We start from the raw sequence: 11,010 nt of genomic DNA on the forward strand, positions 1-11,010 counted from the left end.
GAACTGAACTGAATGCCTAAACACTTTTTACCACTGCCACAGACACAGTCTCATAACTCCCTCTTCTGAGCCTAATTCTTCCTTGTGAAAACCTTCAGGTATTCTCCTAGGGAAGAGCCCAGCCTTGACTAGAATGACGGTATCCTCTGTCTGAACATAAGTTAGGTTGACCTCTATTGTTTAGAAAACATGTTAGACCATCAAATTCAAACTTTAGTAAGCTTCTTTCAACTCCAAACTCCTCTGCAATGCATGGGCATACTGAGTCGTGTCCAATTCTTTGCAACCCTATGGACTGTAACCCACCAGGCTCCTCTGTCCATGGAATTTTCCCTGCAAGAATGCTGGAGTGGGTTGCCATTTTCTCTTCTAGGGGATCTTTCTGACCCAGGGGTTAAATGTGTATCTCCTGTGTTTCCTGCATTGCAGGCATATTCTTTACCTCTGAGCCTCCAGGGAAGCCCCAAACTCCTCTATATACCCCATTTTTAGAAAGCACTAAAATGGTTTTCTAGTTTGGCACCAAACCTCTCTATATTTCAGTTTATGTCTCAGTTACTCAGATATTGAGGTAAGTACAGGCAACATTTTTTTCATGTAAACCTCACAATGATCCTAGAGAGGATACTGGGGTTTTAAGAGGTTAAATAGCTTTCTCAAGCTCATGGAGCCCACATTCTTTAGCTATAGTGGCTCCCACTTTCTATTATCTTAATCTTAATGATAACAATAATTACCACAAAAATAATTAACATGTTGCTGCTGCGTAGGTGCTTTGGTCATGTCCTACTCTGTGTGACCCTATGGACTGCAGTCCGCCAGGCTCCTCTGTCCATGGGATTCTCCAGGCAAGAATACTGGAGTGGGTTGCCATGCCCTCCTCCAGGGGATCTGACCCAAGGATTGAACCCAGGTCTCCTGTATTGCAGGCAGATCCTTTACCACTGAGCCACCAGGGAAGCCCAATTAATATATAACAAGTATTTATTATGCCCTAAAAACTCAATGAAACACCTGACATAAATTTTGGCCTTTAATCCTCTCAACAATTTTATGAAGTGTTGGGTTGGCCAAAAAGTTGATCTTATGGAAATGTCTGAATGAACTTTCTGGCTACCTCAATACTATAGTCTCCAATCTTAAGATGAGGATTCTGAAGCCTATAAAAGTTGTCACTTTTTGACTGCACACAGGTGATAAGTGGCAAAGCCAGGATTTGAACACAAAAGCCTGGCTTCAGAGTCCTCACTGTAATCACTACACTTTGGTCAGGGTAACCTCTGATGTCCCTCTCCCACTACCTAACCCCGGCTGCCACCTATTCAATGATTCAGTGATTTGTTCCTATACCATGGAGCCTTATGACATTTTATTTCACACAAGTTACATCATTAAAATTATAGGTTTTGAATGGTTGTGTTGAGTTCATCTGGTTTAACAAGTTTTGTCTAGCTTAAGCTCTAGAAGTAGCTAAGAAAGAAGAAGCAGGTAGAGCCAGTTACAGGTTGGCCCAGGACAAAGGTGAGGCCAAGAGATTTATTTTTCAACCCTGAAGGGGCATGGAAAGAGCTGAGCCTTGGCTTTCCGTCCACAGCTTGGAGAGCTTAGTGCCTTCCCAAATAGCAGGAGCCACCTTTACCAGCAGGAGTCTCTGCTTCACAAAGCAATATCTTCTTGGCTCTACTTTTGGCTCCAGAAATGCGAAGCTGGCTGGATTACCTTCGCAGTGCTCAGGAGGAACTCTAGAGCCCAGATTTACCAGGAAAACAAAATAAAATAACATTTCATCTTTTTATGGCTTTTAAATGATTTTTTCAAAAATATCCTGAGCTTGAAAAGTGAAAGTCGCTCAGTAGTGTCCGACTCTTTGTGGCCCCATGGACTACACAGTCCATAGCATTCTCCAGGTCAGAATGCTGGAGTGGGTAGCCTTTCCCTTCTCCAGGGGATCTTCCCAACCCAGGGATCAAACCCAGGTCTTCCACATTGCAGGAAGATTCTTTACCAGCTGAGCCACAATGGAAGCCCAAGAATATTGGAGTGGGTAGCCTATCCCTTCTCCAGGGGGTCTTCCCAACCCAGGGATCAAACTGGGGTCTCCTGCATTGCAGGCAGATTCTTTACCAACTGAGCTATCAGGAAGCCCATCCTGAGCATAGTGCTACCCAAAGCCTTCAAGCTAATTCACAAGACTTGTAAATGAACACTTGGCTTGCTTTTTTGTACCTGCCCCCTGGCTGTCTGGTAGCCCTCACCGCATACTATGATAGCCCTCGTAGTACCTATGTATTGCCCTTCAAGCCCCTCATTCAGGTCTATTCATTCTGAAGATTCTGAACTCTTCTCTAGACCTCCTTTCCCACATGCCAAGGTGTCCCTGATAATGCTAGAATTTTTGAGAATTAAATAACAGGCAGCTCAAAACAATATAGTACCTACCTTCCCAGCACAGAAAAGTACTTGACGAATTTGGAATTAATGGATCAACTACAGTACGACTTGGTTGCTGGAAAATAGAAGTAAAGAAAGATTGGAAGGATGAAAAATGAAAGAGGTAAAGAAAAAGAGAGAAGTTGGTAATAAGCTTTATCTATACGGTGTAATATATGCTTTCACATGTTTCTCTCTCAATAGTAGCCTTAGGCAGCCTCCTTAAACCACACCAGTGAGCATGAACTTTGATTTATTGAGAAAGTTCAGAGAGCCCTGGATTTCTGGTGTTAATACTTCAGGTATTTTACAATTCCTGTATAAGATTATCTGATATACATAAGAGAAAGAAGTATAAATGAAGCTTTATGTTCATCCTAATTCTTTTTCTCTGCCCTACCAACTTTTATGTCCAAATATGTCCCTCCCAGGCCCACACCTCAGCCCTGAATTTACTGACAAAGCCTCTGCAGCCTGTGAGTGGGAAGGCTGAGGCAAAGTGTAAGGAGAGGAAATAAATAATGAATGATAAGCTTGGCTGGTGACAGATTGTTGCCACAGCAGCAGAATCTGCAGAAGTTTAGATGCGATTCTGCATATCTGAAGAGATCTTGAGAACAAGAGAAGGAAAAGAAAATGTGTCCATCTTCAGTAGCTCCGTAACAAGTCTACCCTTCACATGTGGTTGTCACAAGGCAACAAACAGTCCCATGCAGTCCAAACATTTGAGGTGGTCAGTAGTGTGATTGGAGTTGCGTGAGAACAGCTGCCTGCTCAGGAAAAGCTCTCTTACTGGGCCTGAAATGTTCTATTCATTCACCAAACCTTGATGATTTCCCAGTTTCAACATCATAATATCAGGGCAACCATATTATACCAGTTAGGTGCTCACATTTGAGAAATTCGAATAGAAAAGGGATTGATTAAAGGCTAAGAGTTGTACTATAAAGAAAACTGAGTGCTGAAGAATTGATGCTTTTAAACTGTGGTGTTGGAGAAGACTCTTGAGAGTCCTTTGGACAGCAAGGAGATCCAACCAGTCCTTCCTAAAGGAAATCGGTCCTGAATATTTATTGGAAGGACTGATGCTAAAGCTGAAACTCCAATCCTTTGGCCACCTGTTGTGAAGAACTGACTCATTGGAAAAGACCCTGATGCTGGGAAAGATTGAAGGCAGGAGGAGAAGGGGTCAACAGAGGATGAGATGGTTGGATGGCATCACAGACTCGATGGACATGAGTTTGAGCAAACTCCGGAAGTTGGTGATGGACAGGGAGGCCCGGCATGCTGCAGTCCATGGAGTTGCAAAGAGTCGGACACGACTGAGCGACTGAACTGAAGTGAACTGAAAGGCTAAGGGGGGACAAGAGTGATGTCAGCAAGATGTTGGACTAAGAAGCTTCAGGCCCTCCTTCCCCACAGAGACACCAAGTTAACAATACATGGACCAGAATACCTCTGTGAGAACTCTAGGGACAAGTCAAGAAGCCACAGCACCCAGGTCACTGTGAAACAAGAAGAGCTTTCAACAACAGGGGTAGGTAAATTTACAGCATTTGGCATACCCATCCCTGTCCTTCCTCTGTGCATCATAGTGCCGAGCAACTGGGAAATCTCTCAGACCAAGACTCCCTTTTAATATGGAATCAAAAGAGTGGACCATATATCTAGCATTCTAGCTTGTCTGGAGGGTTACCTGAGGGACTGGTTTCTATCTTGCCTGACTTGGACCACTGAAGGCGCTTGTACCTGAGTTTGGAAACCGCTGAAAACAGAGGCAAGCAGTGTGTTAGAGCTGCAGAACCACAGGTAGGCACTAGGGGGAGCAATAGGTCACAAAAGATTTGAGATTTCCTACAACTTGCAGTGGAGCTGACTGGTGAGCACACAAAGGCTGGGAGAGGTGGTTATTCTTTTTAAATCCTAGCAAAATATTATAAGGCACACAAAGAACACTGGAAACATGGGCCAATTCCCTAATAAAAATAAAACTCCAGAAACCGACTCTGAAAAAAACACAAAATTATGAGCTGTCATAATTATTATTAACTGGCATAAAGATGCTCACTGAGGTAAAAGAGAACACAAGCAGAAAACTAAATGAAATCAGGAAATGATGCCTAAACAATATGAGAATGTCAACAAAGAGAAACTATAAAAAGAAGAACCAAACAAAAATTCTGGAGTTCAAAAATGCAAAAGTACTGAAAAATTGATTCAGTTCAATTCAGTCGCTCAGTCATGTCTGACTCTGTGACCCCATGGGCTGCAGCATGCCAGACTTCTCTGTCCTTCACCATCTCCTGGAGCTTGCTCAAACTCATGCCCATTGAGTTGGTGGTGCCATCCAACCATCTCATCCTCTGTCAGCCCCTTCTCTTCTTGCCTTCAATCTTTCCCAGTATCAGGGTCTTTTCAAATGAGTCAGTTCTTCACATCAGGTGGCCAAAGTGTTTGTCTAAAAAGTCATTAGAGGAGTTCAATATCAGATTTGACAGGCAGAAGGAAGAACCAGTGATCTTAAAGGTAAATCATTTAAAACCATTGATTCAGAAGAGTAAAAAGAAAAAGAAATGAAGAAAACCAAAGAGAACATAAAGTAATTAATGTACACTATCTGCAGCAGTAATATACATATTAGGGATCCATAGAATAAGAGAGAGAAGTTGGCTGAAAGCTTACTTGAAGAAATAATAGCAAAGCTTCCCAAATCTGAGGAAATAAGTGAACATACAGATTCAAGACACTGAAAGAAATCAGTCAGGATAAATCTAACAAAAACCACATTGAGCTTCATTGCAATCAACTGTCTAAGGTCAAAGATAAAGAGAGAATCTTGAAAGTGGCAACAAAAGACAGTTTGTAACATGAAAGAGAGCTTTCATAAGAAATCAGCAGATTTCTCAGCAGATACTTTGCAGGCCAGAACAGAGTAGCATCATATACTAAAAGTGCTGAAAGAAAAAAAAATCTATCAAGCAAGAGTACCATATTCATTAAAACTATCCCACAAAAATTAAGGAAAAACTAAGACTCTCCCAGATAAACTAAAACTAAAGAAGTTTATTGCTACTAGACTTGCTCCACAAGAATTATCAAAGAGTCCTTCAAGTTGAAACAAAAGGAGAACAGGCAGCAACACAAAGATGTATGAAAACATAAGATTCTCCAGTAAAGGTAAATACATGAACAAATATTTTAATAGTAACCTGTACTATTGTAATTTAGGTACACAGAACTTAAATGACAAAAACATTTTAAAGATAACTATAGATCAGTATTAAAAGATATATAATATCTAAAACCATAGTTTGTGATATCAATAACATAAAGTGGAGTGGTGAGGCTGTAAAACAGCGGAATTTTTGTGTGCAATTGAAGTTGTATCAGTTTCAAATAGAATGCTATCACTTTAAGATGATTTTGTAATTGTAGTGATAACTACAGGAAAATGTTATGTGAAGTACTGGGTCAAATTTACAAAAACCAAAAATGGAATGGTGATTACCAGGGTCTGGAAAAGGGGGAGGAGAGTTGTTTAATGGGTATAGAATTTCAGATTTACAAGGTGAGCAAGGTCTGGGGATCTGCATTAGAACCATATGAATATACTTAACACATCTGAACAATACACATAAAAATGATTAAGATGGTAAATTTTATCCTTTTACCACAATAAGAAAAGGAAGGGAAAAGTATGCATATGAAGGGAAAGTTCATGTTCAATGGGTATAGAGTTTCAGTTTTGTGAGATGAAAAGAATTTGGGAGATGGATGGCAGTGATGGTTGTATAACAATTTGCATGAATGTAATACCATTGAACTGTGCGCATAAAACTGGGTAAGATGGTATGACATAAAAACCACACATGCACAACCTCACACACCAACCTCAGAGCAGGTCTCAGCACTTGACTGAATAGGCTACTGCCAAGCAGATAGAATTTGAGAGTAAAAGGGTTGCTAATAGCTCCAAATAGCTTGCCCTATTAATAAGACTTCCCTCATAGCTCAGTCGGTAAAGAATCTGCCTGCAGTACAGGAGACCTGGGTTAGATTCCTGGGTTGGGAAGATCTGCTGGAGAAGGAAATGGCAACCCACTCCAGTATTCTTGTCTGGAAAATCCCATAGTTAGAGGAGCCTGGCAGTCTACAGTCCATGGGATCACAAGAGTTGGACACGACTTAGTGACTAAACCACCACAATTAACAAGAAATTTTACCATTAAAGACTTAACATCTTAAAACAATATTTATAATAGGGTCATGACGGAATGGACTTCCCTGGTGGCTCAGATGGTAAAGAATCTGCCTGCAATGCGGGAGACCTGGGTTTGATCCCTGGGTTGGGAAGATGCTCTGGAGAAGGGAACAGCAACCCATTCCAGTATTCTTACCTGGAGAATTTCATGGACAGAGGAGCCTGATAGGCTGCAATCCACGGGGTCACAAAGAGTCGGACATGGTTGACAGAATAACACACACACACACACATGACAGAAAACAGAATCTTACTCTAATGGTTCATCTGAAAAGACTTTTAATACAGAGACTACTTACAAAAGTATGGGCATGATTATTAGATCCAAGAAAGAATGTTGAACCTACCACAGATGATCAAGAGAAGGACGATATTGGGGCAAAAGGCAGACATCGTGTTTGCTGTTGTTTTGCAGTCGCTAAGTCGAGTCCAACTCTGTGCAGCCTTGTGGACCACAGCAGACCAGTCTCCTCTGTCCCTCACTATCTCCCGTAGTTTGCTCAAATGCATATCCATTGAGTCGGTGATACTCTCTAACCATGTCATCCTCTGCTGCCTCCTTCTCTTTTTGCCTTCAATCTTTCGCAGCATCAGTCTTTTCTAAGTGAATCAGCTCTTTGTATCGACGGCCAAGGTATTGGAACTTCAGCTTCAGCGTCGGTCCTTTCAATGCATATTCAGGATTGATGTCCTTTAAGATTGACTAGTTTGATCTCCTTGCAGTCCAAGGGGCTCTTGAGAGTCTTCTCCAGCAGTACAATTCAAGAGCATCATTTCTTTGGTGCACAGCCTTCTTTATGGTCCAACTCTTACATCCATACATGACTACTGGAAAAACCATAGCTTTGACTATAAAGACCTTTGTCAGCAAAGTGATGTCTCTGCTTTTTAATACACTGTCTAGGCTTCTCATAGCTTTCCTTCCAAAGAGCAAGTGTCTTTTAATTTTATGGCTGCAGTCACTGTCCGCAGTGATTTTGGAGCCCAAGAAAAGAAAATTCATCACTGCTTCCACTTTTCCCCCTTCTATTTGCCATGAAGTGATGGGACCAGATGCTGTGATCTTAGTTTTTTGAATGTTGAGTTTTAAGCCAGCTTTTTCACTCTCCTCTGCCAGAGTCCATTGACAGGTAGGCCCAAAGAAAAGGGGTCACAGAATCATAACTACCACATTGTCAGGACACAGCCACCCCCCAAACCATGGTGCCTCAGGGAGGGAGAAAGTGGGAAAGAAATGTATTCCGTTCTCTTCCTTCATCTTCCAGTCTCATGTTGGGGCTCTCCTCTGTGCAAAACTGACCAGAAGCAAGAGGGCAAAGGAGCCCAGTCAGTGAAGAGGTCAGTCTCCCAGAGCAAATCTAGACAGAAAAGCACAGCAAATGGATGGTGAGGCATGGCACAGTATTAGAGAATTTCTAGCTTCTTAAAGAATCTTTAAGGTCATCTAAGACAGTCCACCAGGAAGTCTGTGTAAATCCTCTTTACTTTTCTCACTGATGTACCAAAACCTCCAAAGGCAGCAAAAAGCGTGGCCTCTGGAGTCAGGCAGGCCTGTTCCCTACTTCCAAGTTGTGTGACCTTGGGCAAATTACCTAACTTCTGAAAACAGGTTTCTTCTTTGTAAAGCAAGCATCATAATAACAGCCTCATGAGGTTGTGGTGAAATTAAAAAATAAATACAGAGGTGAGGAGACTGGGCCCCTCCCTGACAGGGAGCTGTTGGCCTAGTTAAGCATGGACAATTTGGTCACCAGATTCACAGTGCTACCTGACTTCCCTATTGGTTGAGTGGTTCATCAAAACATCTTTGTTTCTACTTAAACACCCATCAACTGATGCCTGGTAAAAAACATTCTGATACACCTGTACAAACAAATACTGTATAAGTATATTTTAAAATGTGGTAGTTCTATACATACATTGTATCTGAAATACAATGATTTCCAGATAATACTTATAATTTAAGATAGATAGGGAAATAGATAGGTTGATAGATTATCTCTGGAGCAATTCACAAGGGCAAATAGCACTGGATACCACTAGGAAGGATTTGGTAAGACTGAGTGCAGGAATAAAAGGAAATTTTAATTTTTATTATATAATCTTGATACTAAAAGTATTTTGAGTTGGTATCTTATATTCTTCTGTTTATTCCATTTTCACACAACCATTACAAAATGCCTAGTAGGTACACAACAAGGAGATCAAACCAGTCAATCCTAAAGGAAATCAACCCTGAATATTCACTGGAAGGACTGATGCTGAAACTGAAGCTACAATACTTTAGCCACCTGATGTGAAGAACCAACTCATTGGAAAAGATCCCGATGCTGGGAAAGATTAAGGGCAAGAGGAGAAGAGGGTGACTGAGGATAAGATGGTTGGATGGTATCATTGACTGAATGGACATGAGTTTGAGCAAATTCTGGGAGATAGTGAAGAACAGGGAAGCCTGGTGTGCTGCAGTCCATGGGGTCACAAAGAGTCAGACATCACTGAGTTACTGAATGACAACAACAATACTAGGTGCTGGGAATACAAAAATAAAGACACTATCCCTACTTTTGAGCAGCTCTAGCCTAGGTGACAAAAAAGCAAGTAGAGAACCGTTATGCTACGTAATGTATGGCCTATCTGATTTTCCTTATTCAAAACTTGAAGACACTCACCAATCACCCTTTAAACTCCTTTTTTATTGCACATATCACATTCTAACATCTTATATATTTATCTATCTATGATATTTCTTGTCAGTTTTCTCCCATCCCATGAAGGTGAAAATTTTTGCCTGTCTTGTTCCCTGATACATCTCCGATGCCTGAAATGGCAAAAATTTTCAGTGGATGTTTGGTGAACTAATGTTGAATGAATAAACATTATGTAATATAAAAGCACGAAAAAGAAGCTCTCAGAACCCAGCAGAGGAACACCAAATGTATACGTGGAGGTCAGTAAGGCTTCATAGAAGAAGAGACACTTGTCCTAAGTCTTGAAGGAAACCTGAGTGACACTGGCTGAAAGACCCAATGTTCAAAGAGCAAGTCCTGAGAAATATAGAAAGATGAGCCATACAGGGAACTGGAATTCCAAAGGTATAAAGATATGAAGGAATGGCAGTAGAGAAAACTGAACGTAGGCCAACAATTATGTGTTCCTGTTAACTATTTATGTTGGTGAGGCAGTGGTTTCTTGAAGACTTGTTACAGTGTTCTTTCTTCTATGTATATTTAATTTTTTTTCATAATACAAAGATAAGAATAAATGAATAAGGGGTTTCTCTGGTGGTCCAGGGGTTAAGACTCCATGCTCCTGGTCCCTGGTTGGGGAATTCAGATCCTGCAAAAAGCCTGCCTGCTACACGTTGCAGTCAAAATAAATAAATAAATAAAAAGTTTTTGAAAAAATAAACCTTTGTAAAAGAAAAAAAAGAATAAATGAACAAGCAAACTACTTTAGGAAAGTATAAAAATGTTTTCTAGAGAGTTTTGAGGAGTATAAAAATGCTTTTCTAGGCAAGGGAACATGTCAATGGTTACCAGCCACAAGTAACAGCAGCCAAACTAGGGTGGCAGTAAGTGGTAGGTAAAAAAGGTAAATACCTTAGAAGGAACACATAAGTCCATAGTTTTTCAATTGTAAATGACAACTCAAGATTAAGTGTGAAAGGGAATTTTTACTGATTCACACACTAGGAAGTCCAGGGAAGTATCTGGGCATTAAAAACTGCTGGATCTATAGCACAAGGAACTCTCCTCAATGCTCTGTGGTGATATAAATGGGAAAGAAATCTAAAAACAAGTGGATATATGTATATGTATGACTGATTCACTTTGTGTACAGCAAGAAACTAAGCAACATTGTAAAGTAACTATACTCCAGTAAAAATTTCTTAAATGAAAAAAAAGAAAAGAATAACTGCTAGATCTAAGAACTTCATGGCTAACACTAGAGCTTTGTCTCTCCCTTAAAACCTTTTTGCTTCTGTTCCAATTCAGTTTTCAGACAGAATTTCCTTATATGGTAAGAAAGACAGCTGTCAATTGCCCCCACCTCAAATCCTCCCAACTTAAAGAGCCACTGTCTCCCAATGTCTGTATAACTCTCAGGGAAAATCTAATTCTCTGCTTGGGTCACGTGCTCCTCCCTAACCAATCACTATGGGGTAGAGAGATGGAATAATACGACTGGCCAAGCGAGGAATAGGCACTAGCTGGAGAGGATGGAGGCTCAGACACTCTTTTTGGTGTACTGAGCACCCAGTTCCAGTATGAGGGAAGGGGAGGTCCCCCTACACCAACAAGCAATTCTTGAGACACCAG

Source organism: Cervus canadensis, chromosome 6 (assembly GCF_019320065.1).
Source record: "Cervus canadensis isolate Bull #8, Minnesota chromosome 6, ASM1932006v1, whole genome shotgun sequence".
Lineage (NCBI taxonomy): Eukaryota > Metazoa > Chordata > Mammalia > Artiodactyla > Cervidae > Cervus > Cervus canadensis.